This window comes from Crinia signifera, chromosome 6 (assembly GCF_055691185.1).
Source record: "Crinia signifera chromosome 6, ASM5569118v1, whole genome shotgun sequence".
In the NCBI taxonomy this organism is placed as follows: Eukaryota; Metazoa; Chordata; class Amphibia; order Anura; family Myobatrachidae; genus Crinia; species Crinia signifera.
The window spans coordinates 220094260-220106363 of NC_139222.1; the positions used below are offsets into that span (position 1 = coordinate 220094260).

General features: G+C 44.7%; 1 protein-coding gene across 1 annotated transcript in view; it reads left to right on the forward strand.

Annotated features, from left to right (window-relative positions):
• The first annotated feature begins 5657 nt into the window (after positions 1–5657).
• MARCHF8 (membrane associated ring-CH-type finger 8) overlaps positions 5658–12104 on the forward strand; it is a 221053-nt gene continuing 214606 nt past the window's right edge. The window contains exon 1 of the mRNA XM_083148872.1: positions 5658–5740. The gene's annotated coding sequence lies outside the window, so the exon portion shown is untranslated. The remainder of the gene's footprint in view (positions 5741–12104) is intronic.

The following is a 12104-nucleotide window of genomic DNA, read 5'->3' on the forward strand; positions in this document are numbered from 1 at the left end:
GTTGCTTTCTTAAGCTAACTTCCATCTTGCGCTCCATGGCATCTTTGAAAATGTTAGCATCCCCAACGGCAGAGTGGTCTTCCTAGAAATCTTGGCCACTGCTGCGTCTACCTTGGGTGCCTCCTCCGAAGTTTGCACTTGTTCTGTGTCAAAAGGATACATTTTTGTCACCCTAAGAGGCACTGCCACTTTTTTGTCTGGGTGCTGCTTCTCCTCCTCTACTAACTCCTTTAAAGTTTTTGAGAGGGGAAACACTTTATAGGGCCAATGTCTTTTGTTTCCTTTCCAGATTAGTTGGCTGCCATGGGGAGGTAGATGAAATATAGGTAACGTGAGACATCTTCCACCTCCTTTACATAGCGTTTCACGTCCAAGGTGTCCCTCAGATGCTGCATGAAGTTATGGAGTAGTAGGCAGCTCAGAGGGTTTTTGGCATACATGCCTGCCTCTTGCATCTTTCTCATTATTGCCACCTTCCACTTAGGCCTGTTCCTCCTCTTATTCTTTTTTTATGGATGTCCTTCCCTCTGAGTGGGAGTTCCGCTGAGCCTCAGTGCCTGCCGATTGTGTATCTCACCTTTCCTCTTCTTCATCTGGTTTCCTCCAATGCCAGCTGCTACAGCGGGTGATGCTGACCCTGATGTTAGCACAGGCTTTTTCCTCACATAGTGGCCCCGTGCTTTTAGATATAAGGCAATGCTGTCAGCTCCCTGTATCTATTCTAGATCTTCATAGTGTAGAATTCTGCCATTGGTTAGGAAGGAGATCATGATGCTTTGGACTTTTTTAAATAGTTGTTTAATTGTTGAGTTTGTGGCCCCTTTTCTGCAGACCCTCCACAGATGTGGGCTCAGGGTGTCCGAACTTCTTTGGCAGTTCACACATGAGTGGTGTCCTTACTGACATGCTGTTATTTGGCAGAACTTGGCCTCCTTCTTTTTGTCTTTGACCAGTCAGCAGCTGCAGCCAGAGCTCCAGTCATCCCCTGCCGCTGAGATGTGGTACTGAAGCTAAGTCTCAATCAGGAGAAATCAGCAGCCCTGAACCGAGGTGTATAGTTCGTGGTTTAAAAACTGTCACAGCTCAAAGTGAAAGTACATTGCAGAAGCCATCATTTTTGACAGGATTTTAACTAGTTTCTTATAATGCATATACAAATATCAGTGACTCTTTCTGCTGAAGTTCTGAAAAGCTCTGAAAAGAAAATTTGAATGTGCAGAGAGTAATTATGTATGTTTTATTTCATGTTATGTTTGTTTCCACTTCATCATTGCACTCAAAATGTTGTGCACAAATAATCCCTGAAAAGTCTCAAGTGCATTTACTGTGGCAGGAACACATACCTCCCAACATTACCCTCTCCAGGAGGGACACAATGCTCTGCTCCTGCACTTCCCTTTGAATGTATGATTGTCGTCACCTGTTTTAAACAGGTTTATTGATAAGAGAGGGGTTTCGCCCAGTGGCGTAACTATAAATTTTGCTCCCCCCTGCCAAAAAGTTTGTGGCGCCCCCCCCATGGCATTACATATATATATATATATGCGAGCCGCAGTCAATTCACTCTCAGGGCAACTTAGCGGTGCTCCACTTAAGAGGAAGCAAAGTCCCAAATATAGTAGTTCTGGTTGAAGCAGGCACTCACCACAGGTAATAAGTCATAGTTGAAAAGGATTTATTTCATACAGGCAGTCGACGTTTCGGTCCACAACAGGGACGTTTGTCAAGACAGGAACATGTCAATCAACAGACAGGAAACACCAGGCAGTGTACTCTTGCAGTGTCACAGGCGACTATTTATGGCATCACCACACTAATTGGTGCTCCCACTTCCTGTCAGCCAACAAACCGGAAATGTAATGAAACTTGCTTAAATAGATCAAAAATGGTTACTAAAACACCCTCACAAGGAAGGTGCATGTGCGCTGAGCTGGTCATTAAATTTGTAAACAAAAAACCCAATAAGGAGGCTTAAAATACAACCTAGTTCCACAAACTCCGCCAAAGCGGAAGTGCCCTGCGTTCAACAACTGTGGAACACATCCTGAAGCCAGAAATTATGCGGTACTTGGCGCCTTTCACAAAAGCCGGAAACAATAGCGCAAAACTGCGCAGGACCGGAAGGACCATGCGTTTCACTGCTGTGGAACGCATGGAAACCCGGAAATGTAGCGCACATAGGCGCCTATCAGATAGTACTAGCAGGTGCACAATTCTATTAGAATTCTTATTGAAAAAAACTGAATTCCTAGAGGTGAACTGCATAATAAAGCATGAGGTGTTGACTTTGGGTCTATCCTTTGTCCCCACTGTTAGGCCCAATAGGTTTGACTGGTCTGTTGATGGTTTTAAGTTTGGACGAAAGTTGCGCCTCCGCGAATTCTTTGGTCAGAGACAACTGGAACCATCGGAGACCAAGAAAAGATTTGCCAAAACCAGTATGTTTGATCTTCATTCTCTAAATCCTAGTATTCATACCTTTTCGAGACTCATTGAACAAGAAATGTCAGTACAACATTTAACACCCAGATTTGACAACCTCTCCTAACGACAACGGTCGGCCTTACGGAGTCTCATGACCAATAAACAGCTTCTTTTCCGTCAGGCAGACAAGAGAGGGGGTGTGGTCATCCAAGATTGGTCCTCATATGACTCCGAGATTCGGCGACAACTTGCTGATTCTGACACATATGAAAACTTGCTGTAAACCCCATGTTGAACATTAAGAACTTGGTTGACAAATCTATCTGCACAGGTGTTCAGGCCAGGTGGATAGATAAGAATATTGGGGCTTTTTTGCAGGTGGATCATCCAGTCTGTCCGTATATTTATATGTTACCAAAGATACATAAGAGTCTGGATGATCCACCTGGCCGACCAATTATATCCGCGGTTGGGTCAGTCTTACAGCCTCTAGCGGAGTTTGTTGACAGCTATCTCCAGATCTATGTTCAGAAAATGTGGAGCTATGTGAGAGATACATCTGACTTTCTTGAAAAGGTATTAGCTCTTGGCAACATTCCAGATACAGCTTTCTTTGTAACAATGGATGTTACATCATTGTATACAGTGATCCCCCACCAAGGGGGGTTGGAGACACTGAGAAAATCTTTGCAAGAGGGTTTACATGCAGGACCACCCACTGAGTTTTTGCTTGAATTGGCAGAATTGGTTTTGCGGCATAATCATTTTTGTTACAATAAGGAGCATTATATGCAGCATTCAGGGACCGCTATGGGGTCAGCCCTAGCCCCCTCATACGCGAATTTATATATGCACCGTTATGAAAACGAACATATTATGCCCTTATTTGCGAGCAAGATTTTATGTCTAGAAAGATTTATTGATGATGTTTTTTTAATATGGATTGGCACAGAGGATGAGTTTTCTGAGATGATTATGTACCTGAATTCTCTTGACACCACTATCCGTCTCACCCATTGTATTTCAGCGACTAACATCAATTTCCTGGATGTCACACTATTTCGAGAAGCCCAAGGAGTCGGTTTTACCCTGTATCGTAAAGAGACCGACCGTAATTCACTGTTATATGCCACAAGCCATCACCCAAGTTCCCTGAAAGAGAGTTTGCCTATCTCGTAGTTTATCTGTGTACTGCGGAACAATTCTTCTGAGAGTACAGCACAGATTCAGATTGACGAGATGTGTGCACGTTTCCGTGAAAGAGGATACAAACAAATCAACATTGACAGATGTTTGAAAAAGGCACTCACCAGGTACCAGCAAGAGAAACCGATTTCGGCACAGAAGCTTGGTTTGAACCCATGATATTTGCATCTTCTGTACATATAATACTGCATCCGACAAGATGGGCAAGGCAATAAAGAAATATTGGCCTATTGTGTCAACAGACTCTAAGATAGGTCATCTTAGCAAAAGGCCGCCTATGCAATCTTTCCATCGAGGACCCAACCTGAAACAAATGCTGATGCGACCACACATCCAGCCGGTTTTCAGCAATTCTACATGGCTTTCGTCACAACGGCTTGGCTGTGTTCGCTGTGCTGACTGCACCACATGTAGATCTATGATGGTCGGTCAGACTTTTCCTCATCCCCACACAGGGAAAAAGATTAAGATCTGCTATAGGCTCTCGTGCATGGCATAATTTGTCATTTATTTCCTCACATGTCCATGTGGACTTTATTACGTTGGGTTGACTGCTCATTGTTTCAGAGAACGGATGGCGAACCAACGTTTATCCATTCGGCAAGCATTAGAACAAAAGAAATCGGATAAACCAGTGGCAAAGCATTTCTTGGCTTTAGGACATTCAGTTGCTAGTCTTCGTTGTATGCTTATTGACTTTATACCACCCCTACAACGAGGTGGTGATCGTACAAAAAAACTCCACCAGAGGGAGGCTCGCTGGATATATGATTTGGGGACAGTTGCCCCCAGGGGCCTCAACGAGCATATAGCATACAATATTTTTCTTTGAAAGAATTTGGTGTGACATTGCAGCATCTATTTATCTTTCTGTTTCTTCTTTTTTTCATGTTTTTTATGTTTTTTTATGTATACTCTATGGTAAAGCTATAAGTGTAGTGTACAATTTTGTATGTGTAATTTTTGTAATATATTCATTGTTTTTTGTTTTTCTTACTATTTTTATATGCATTAATGGCTGATTTGTATTATGATGTGATGCATCAGGCAGTTGTCGCATTTGACATATTTGTGGCTCACTATTTCTATTATATTACAGTAGATATAATCTATCCGGAGGGTAGCCTACAACCTGGTTCCACTTTATACATTTTCCTTATATATCCGTTATTTTGCACTTTAGCCACCGGGTTTATTATGCGGTTCACCTCTAGGACTTCCGTTTTTTCAATAAGAATTCTAATAGATTGTGCCCCTGCTAGTACTATCTGATAGGCCCCTATGTGCGCTACATTTCCGGGTTTCCATGCGTTACACAGCAGTGGAACGCATGGTCCTTCCGGTCCTGCGCAGATCTGCGCTATTGTTTCCGGCTTTTGTGAAAGGCACCAAGCAGCGCATCACTTCCGGCTTTAGGATGCGTTCCACAGCGGTGGAACGCAGGGCACTTCCGATTTGGCGGAGTTTGTGGAACTAGGTTGTATTCTAAGCCTCCTTATTGTTTTTTTTTGTTTAAAAATTTAACGACCAGCTCAGCGCACATGCACCTTCCTTGTGAGGGTGTTTTAGTAACCCTTTTTGATCTATTTAAGCGAGTTTTATTACACTTCCGGTTTGTTGGCTGACAGGAAGTGGGAGTTGACACCAATTAGTGTGTTGATGCCATAAATAGTCACCTGTGACACTGCAAGAGTACACTGCCTGGTGTTTCCTGTCTGTTGATTGACATGTTCCTGTCTTGACAAAGGTCCCTGTTGTGGACCGAAACGTCGACTGCCTGTATGAAATAAATCCTTTTCAACTATGACTTATTACCTGTGGGGAGTGCCTGCTTCAACCAGAACTACTATATATATATATATATATATATATATATATATATATATATATATATATATATATATATTGTGACAAGAACACTGGAGTAGTGTTTGAGGGCAGGTATATTTGTCCCAGGTTCTTGTCCTACACCTTTTAGAAACAGGTGTTTTGCCTCACAGAGGGCTAATCAGCAAGCAAGCTGTAAAAAGGCTGCCAGAGTGAACAGTGTGAGAGGATTGCCTGGGAGATTGCAGAGTCTCTGTGTGAGAAGCAAACCTGCCTTTTACAAGTGAGTCCCCAGTGTTGACTGGGAAACTTTGTATTTTTCTTTAGTATATAGTTAGTGCCGGACAGGCAAGGTATTTTCTTTTTATGTTTATTTTGTTTTCTGCTGAAATAAAACTGGTTGCGGCCAGTTGTACCACAAATACTGGACTGGTGTGATTACTCAGCTGCTGTTGGCTGCCTTCTACCCCAGGAAAAGGCATCCAAATTCCCCTACAGTGTTACAAAATATATATATATAGAGTGTCATCTCTACCATCTGTGGTGGCACCAGATGGTAGTGATGACACTCCTTTCTCAGTAGAGAGGAGCGGCGTGTCAGCGCGCGGCGGGGTAGCGGTCCTCACAGAACTCTCAAAACTGAAAGTGGATAAATCAATGGGGCCAGATGGGATACATCCAAGGATACTAAAAGAGCTTAAAGGGGAGCTGGTAAACCAATAACAGAATTATTCAACCAGTCACTAGCTACTGGAGTAATCCCAGAGGACTGGAAAACAGCGAATGTAGTCCCACTGCACAAAAGTGGAAGCAAGGAAGAGGTAAGCAACTATCGACCAGTGAGCCTTACATCAGTAGTAGGGAAATTGATGGAAACACTCTTAAAACAAAGAGTTGTAGAATATCTCAAAACCAGCAATTTACAGGATCCAAAACAGCATGGGTTTACTGGGGGAAGATCATGTCAAACAAATCTTATTGACTTTTTTGACTGGGTGACTAAAGTAATAGATCAAGGTGGGGCTGTAGATGTAGCTTATCTAGACTTTAGTAAAGCTTTTGACACTGTCCCACATCGCAGACTGTTAAATAAACTTGAAAGCTTGGGATTGGATTCTAAGATAGTTGAATGGATAAGAGCGTGGTTGCAGGACAGAAAACAGAGAGTTGTCGTAAACAGAGTACAGTCAAAGGAGGGAAAGGTTACAAGTGGAGTACCCCAGGGATCTGTACTTCGACCGGTGCTTTTTAATATCTTTATTGGTGATATTGCAAATGGAATTGAGGGTAAAATGTGCCTTTTTGCAGATGACAAAAAGGTATGCAACAGGGTAGACACACCAGGAGGGGTAAAACAAATGATTGAGGATCTAGGCAGATTAGAGAAATGGTCAAGAGAATGGCAACTACAGTTTAATGCCAAAAATTGCAAAATCATGCACTTGGGTCTCAGAAATCCAAAGACTCAATATAGTATAAATGGCACTATAATGGAAACTACAGAGGAAGAGAGGGATCTAGGTGTCACTATTTCAGGGGACTTAAAAGCAGGTAGGCAATGTAACAAAGCAATGAAGAAGGCAAGTCAGATGCTTGGTTGCATAGGGAGAGGTATCAGCAGTAGAAAGAAAAAAGTAATAATGCCACTGTATAGGTCATTGGTACGACCTCACCTAGAGTATTGTGTTCAGTTCTGGAGGCCATATCTCCAGAAGGATATAAATACATTAGAGACTGTACAAAGAAGAGCAACTAAAATGGTGCATGGCCTACATCACAAAACGTTCCAGGAAAGACTAAAAGATCTTAATATGTATACTTTAGAGCAGAGAAGGGAAAGGGGGGACATGATAGAAACTTTTAAATATATCAAGGGCTTTAACAAGGTACAGGTGGGAGACATTCTTCACAGGAAGAGGAGCAACAGAACACGAGGACATGCACTGAAACTAGAGGGAGGAAGACTCAGGGGAAATGTGAGGAAGAATTTTTTCACAGAAAGAGTAGTAGATAAGTGGAATAGCCTCCCAACAGAGGTGGTAGACGCAAATACAGTAGTACAATTTAAACATGCTTGGGATAAGCATATTGATACCCTTACATAAAAATAAGGATCAAATATGGTTTGAGGTAACATGTTTAAAAAAAGGGGCAGACTAGATGGGCCAAGTGGTTCTTATCTGCCGTCAAATTCTATGTTTCTATAATGCAGCTGGAACAGCTGACTGCCACTCTCATCAGAGGAGCTAAGTTCAGCAGCGTGTCAGTTCTTCCAGCCACATCCAGCCCCCCACCAGCCTGCTCACCTGCTTTGATGAGAGTGTCTATCAAAGATGCTTTTAAACTTCGCTCAATTGGAGATTGCTGCTGTAAGATAGCTTTGGTCTGGTGGTCATTTCTAGAGTTGTTGGACAGCCAGTGGAGTGGAGAGGGATCCGGTGGAGAAAGGAGGAGGGAAGCCAGGAGTGGGTTGCAGCAAATGTGTGTGCTATGTGATAGAAAAGACAGATACTGTACATAAGCTATTGGGCCTCCCCTGAATACTGTAGGTAACCCTATTAGTCACATAGCACACTGATACCAATGCTGACACAGACACACTGACAAGACTGGCATACAGACAAGACTGACATATAGACAAATGATTACACACAGACAACACTGACACACAGGCAGATGCTGACATGTGTACGCTGACACAGACAACACTGACGCACAGGTAGATGCTGACACATGTATGTTGACACAGACAACACTGACACACAGATAGATACTGACACAGACAACACTGACACAGATAGATACTGACACATAGAGTGACATAGACAACACTGACACAGGCAGATGCTGACACAGACAACAATGACATATAAACTGACACAGGCAGATGCTGACACAGACAACACTGACGTAGGCAGATGCTGACACATACACTGACACAGGCAGATGCTGACACAGACAACACTGATGCAGGCAGATGCTGACACTGACACATACACTGACACAGGCAGATGCTGACACAGACAACACTGACACAGGCAGATGCTGACATAGACAACACTGACACACCGATAGATACTGAGTCTGACACATAGACAACACTGACACACAGACACCACACTCACACTGACAATTTCCCTTCCAATTATATGTGCCCTTTGCCAGGGGGAAGGGGATCTTGGAGAGGGCAGTAACAGAACAACTCCCCTTAGTAAGGGGAACATATGGCAGGGACACGCATTCCCCCCTTCCCCTCCATAGGTGCCAGGTTCATCACCCATATCCATTAAAAAGTGCTCCTTTACCAGTCCCCGGTAGCAGAAGCAGTCAGCACCATACACCATACGCCTGCCTGCCACATTGCCAGCACACACTTCGGGAAAACAGCCCAGCCCCAGCTTACCTCTGCGATAGACACAGGTGACTTCATGTAATTACACCTCCCTTTCATGGTCCTGCTGAGCGTCTTTGCTATTGGGATGGGGGGTTGACGCAGTCTTCCTGAAGTTGCTCGCTGCTTTGGGGGGGGCACAGTCTGCTTGTAGTTCCCGCCGGGTGGGAGTCGGAGAGTGAAGGCACCGACGGGAGCCGCGATTGAAGGGGTGGGGTCCAATGGGCCACCTAATGTCAGTGCGCCGGCGCCCACACACAGACCCAGCTGGCGCTGACAGGACTCTCCTTTGTAAGCTTAGCCAGCATGCAGCCACAGCGCTGCGCAGCCTAATGTAATTCTGCCGGGCGGGTGCTGGCGCACACACAGAGACCTCGCTGGTGCTGACAGGACTCTCTCCTCCTGTGTCAGCTTAGCCAGCAGGCAGGCGCAGCGCAGCCAAATGTCATTCCGCGGGGTGGGTGCCGGCGCCCACACAGACCCCGCTGATGCTCGCTCCCCCAAGCGGCGGCGGGGTCTGCCTTACAGTAGCTACGTCACTGGTTTCGCCACAGGTGATACTAATCATAAATCAAGAGGAAAGTCCAGGAAAAGAGTAATGTGTCCCTACTGGAGAGGGTCATGTTGGGAGGTATGGGAACAGCATAAGTTCACTATCAGGACCAGGTTTCAGAGCAGCGGCAGCAGGATAATGAGATCCAGTCCAGGTTTCCTAGGCCAGTGGTTCCCAACCCTGGTCCTCAAGTACCCCCAACAGTGCACATTTTGGAGGTCTCCACACAGAATCAGTGAAATAATGAGCTCCACCTGTGGATCTTTTAAAATGTGCATGAATAATCTGTGCACCTGCCGGGTGACCTTGAAAATGTGTACGGTTGGGGGTACTTGAGGACCAGGGTTGGGAACCACTGTCCTAGGCTGATGCGATCAGGGTTTGGCTGATTAGCAGCACCTGTGGCTTTTATATCTGTGTCCAGGGCAGGGTGTACTTGCTTCTGATGGTGGAATAGGTGATAGGCTGGGGGTGCGGATTACAGTAGTGCCATTGGAAGCTGTGAGGAGTTTGGTGAACTGTGCTGCTGACACCTGTATGCTGCTGTACTGTAACCCTGTGAACATACTGGAATGCTGTTGACTGCATCTGTGTCCAGTGTATGTGATTGCTTGTCACAGTATGTATTGTAGCCTTTCTAATGCATTTAATCTGCTCTTATTCTTTTAGAGAAAGTAGCAGGATACCTAAATTCTATATCAGGGAAAGCATATTCATTGAGCCTTATAATGGAGCCCATTATTGTAATTGTGTTATTCATTTTTACATTTGTCAACAAACGTAAGTTATGTGAGAAGCATTGTACCGTTCTTCCAGTATATAATTAGTACAGCATTCATCCTTCATCTACTGTAGCATGATGTCCAATAGGTTTTACCTGAAGTGACTTGCTGGTGCCTACATCATAATTACTAGCACAGTGAGATTTGCTTTGCACAAAGTAATGAGGCCATTTACTCACTATAATAGTGTGTAATTACATCTCCACTAAACTGTCCTCTGCTGCAATAGAAAATGTCAATATTTTATGGTACATGATTTATTTTACATCCTAAAGCTTTTTAAAGAGTGAATTAATGGAATGTGTCATCTTTTAACTACACTACCATTCAAAAGTTTCCTTATTCAAAATCCCTTTTATTCTGTACAAATCCCCCACTTTACTAGCAGCAATGCAGCCCCAGACCATCAAATGTTCATCTGTGTGATCCAAACACCTCAAACTTAAGGCCCATACACACTTGACGATTTTCGGCTGAAAATCGGTCAAAACAGCAGTTTTGAGCAATTTTCGGCTGAAAATCGCCCAGTGTGTATGCCCCAGAGATTGACGACTAGCGATGATGCGCGCTTCCGCATCATCGCTAGTTAAGTGGTTCATCTGCTGGTTTTACCAGCAGATGTGGCGATGATGTGTGTACGCCTGCCGGGCTGAAAGATTAACCACTTTCAGCCCGGCGGACCGCCCCGCTGCCCCCCGCCCCTCGCCTGTCATACTCACCCTGCAGGATTGGTCCGCGCTGCCCCGCTCAGACTGCTGCTGCGGCTGGATGCTGCAGAGCCTTGCTCCCCCGCCATCCTCCTGTTCTCCTGTGTCCCAGCTCTGCCGCCCGGCCACACTGACTGACACGCTGACGCCCCGCCCCCCTACACCCTGCTCCCTCCGCCTCTCTCTGTCCTGCTCCACACGGAGCACCACTGTCCACCAATGTTTTCATTATTAAGCGAGTAATATATACATTGCTGGCATGTGCCAGCAATGTATATGTTAATGGCACTAATGAGATCCTTAAACCAGTAATATATAGATTGCTGGCACGTGCCAGCAATGTATATATTACTGGCACCGCTGGGCACCATTGACATTCATAAGGCAGTAATATATAGATTGCTGGCACATGCCAGCAATCTATATGTCACTGGCACCACTGGGCACCAATGACATTCTTAAGCCAGTAATATAAAGATTGCTGGCACATGCCAGCAATGTATATACTACTGGCACCACTACCCACCAATGATTATTTACTGAATTTATTAGCCAGTAATATATACCCGGCTGTCTCAGAGCAGGTCCATCCATCTGTGGCACGGCTATTTCAAATGACGCACCGGCTCGCGACTCCTTAGCCAATCGGAGCTAGCGGCCAGGCAACCAATTAGGTGTTGCCACGCCGCAAGCTTCGATTAGCTTGCGAGTCACGAGCCGGCACATCATTTCAAATAGCCACGCCACAGACAGATAGACCTGTTCTGAGACATCTGGGTTTCCCACCGCTCTGCCCGGCTGTCTCCTTTAACACGGAGTGCAGTGTACAGAGTAACTTCCCCTGGCAAAGAGCATTAAAACCCCTTGCAAAGAGCATGTAACCCCTGGCAAAGATAAAGAAAGCCCTAGCTAGCAGCGTAGGGTGGGGTTTACATTAGTTCTGAATCAGGCCCCAAGAACAGAAATGCATTAAATACAATGGCCTCTGCTCCCGCCCTTGGAATTCAAACCCAGCCCATTATGTAAATAGCCTTTTAATAAAAGATTTTCAGCAAAGTCTTTCGCCTCCTGAAAATCTCTTGCTCTTGGGGAAAATAGCTCAGTGTGTACGCACTACTTTGGTGAAAGATATATCTATCAAAGATTTTGCCAAAGTCTTTTGAAATTAAAATCTTCTAGTGTGTATGGGCCTTTAGATTTGTCTGTCCATAACA